Below are 2,333 nucleotides of genomic sequence, written 5' to 3' on the forward strand. Positions count from 1 at the left end.
CTGGGGGTGCCATTTGTACCTCAATCTGTGTAGTGGGGCACCTACCTTGCTTGGCCAAGATACACTCAAGTCAGATCAAAACTCCAGAGCAAAGGCTGAGAGTCAAGACCATTCTCCAAGCCCACTAAGGCCTATGATACAAGAACTGGACAGCAAACCAGTGTCCTGGCATAAGGTGAGGCAGACAGAGCGGGGTCAGGGAGGGGACCTACAACTGGATGCGCCTGCAGCCACCTCCTGTTCAGCTCCCATGTTCTGGACAACCTGGTCACAGGGCATGGGGCAGCAGAAGTAACTCTCTGATGGGGGTTAATTTTCACTGTGCCCAGCCAAACTCGCAGTGGCTGTGGGCCTGGGCACAGTGACTGGTTATGAAAGCTGGCAGCTGGAGAGGCCTGGGGACAGTGAGCCAGCGCAGCTGGATGGGGAGCTTGGTGGGGTTCTCAATGGCACCCACACATGATGGGCTGAGGGCAGGGTTGCTGCTCTGTGGGTGACAACAAGGAGAGCAGCAGCCAGAACAATAATAGAGCCTCTGGCTATTCTTTCTCTGAGACTAGAATCCTTGTCTGAAAAGTAGGGCTAATAATATGTCAGAGCTGTGCAATGAGAACTCAAGCGGCTGACATATATGTGGAAGCTCCAGGCAGCATAGCTCAAGCCCAGTAAATGTCAGTGTCCTTCCTCCTCTCCCAGGAAGGATGGGCCATCATCACTGGGAATGGTGACATAAGCAAGCTCTGGAGCCCTGTCAGAACCCCCGCTGGCACCTTCCTTTGTAAGGGGAGACCCTAGCCCCCCGAAGGCTATTGCAAGGGCACCTGTGGAACACCTCACAGAGTAGGCCTTAGGCAAATGCTGGAAAAAGAAAGCTGTGTGCCCCCCTGCTCTTCAGGAAGAAACAAAGGACTGGGCGTGTTTAGTTTGCTCTTGTAACATTGCAGGATGGAGCAAAGGCAAATGTCAGTGGTACAATTTGAAAGGTGGTGCCAGCTCTGCTCTGGAGAGCTGGGTCTGGTCAACACGAGTTTGGCCTCTGGCAGAAACCTTCAGCCTATAATATTGTGCTTTGCCACCTGTCACCCTGGCTTATCAGTCCAAGGCAGCAAGTGGACATGTCTGATGACAGACGCAGCCCTGTGTGCAGACTGGAGGGCGTGAAGCCAGTCTGGCCTGTCTACTCTCCAGGCTGAAAAGGGAGGCCTGCAGCTCCAGACAAATGGTTCTGACCTTTTGTCTTGCTCTAATAAAGAGGAAGTGTCTTCCCATGCATGGAGCATCCTCACGTGTCCTTCTTCAACACACAGGTCTGGAAACCCTCTTGGTCTGAGTATGTAGTGGGTGCAGGGCAACTTATAAGCACACCTCCCACCTGAGGAGGGTGAGTCCTCTTTGATTAAAGTACCTTCCAGATGAAAATGCAAAAGTGGCTGGGACCTGAATTGGAAAAGAGAGATTAGTCACTGGAGAAAGCAAAGAGGGGAGGGGAAGAGTAGGAAGCAATACTCCCAGCTGAGGAATGACTGAGGTACATTCTCAGAACAGGAATGTCTAATATTCCATTTTAAGTTATGTGCCTTTTTTATTTATCCAAATATTCGGTAAAGTCTGGTAGACACACAGCCACATGTGTGAGTTTGTGTGTGTGTAAATTTAGAAGAGGGATGAGTGTCATAATTGGAGTAAACAGTTGCAGATATAAGGCCCCAGGGAATCACAGAAATCTTAGAGAGAAGCTGGACACTCCAGTTGTAGAATGGGATTTATTTACTTCAATCTCCTCCAGAGCTTAAGGGACAGGGAGGTCCCAGCTGATGTCACACATACACCAAGATTCATCTGATGATCATCACATAGAGCTCTGGTCTTGCAAATCTGCTCAAATTATTTGGACTCAATTTTAAGCAGACACTCCAGGCCCCTGCCTTATTCTGCTCTTGCTTTTCAAGATGAACAGCTATGTCTGGAAATGAAACCATTTGTCATGAATGCTCTGAGTCCTGTATAGCCAATGAAAATCAGACTTGTCCCCTGAATTCCTCCCAGGATTCCAAAGACAGCATGCCTGGCATTGGTCACACTAGGCTTTCTATAGCCTCTAATTTCTCTCTTTCTTGGGTGGCAGGGAGCATCATTTGCAACTAACTTAGAATCCTACCACCTTGGAAAGTACTTATCAGGCCAAAATGTTCTTTGCATCATCCCTGACCCTTCTCCTGCCTTTCCATCCAATTCCCCCACACCTAACACTCCCAGGCCGGCTGGAATGTGGGGAGCTGAGTGCCCCTGAGGGGGGCTATTTATCATTTCATGTTTTCAAATGAACCGCGTTA

Source organism: Phyllostomus discolor, chromosome 6, assembly GCF_004126475.2.
Source record: "Phyllostomus discolor isolate MPI-MPIP mPhyDis1 chromosome 6, mPhyDis1.pri.v3, whole genome shotgun sequence".
NCBI lineage: Eukaryota > Metazoa > Chordata > Mammalia > Chiroptera > Phyllostomidae > Phyllostomus > Phyllostomus discolor.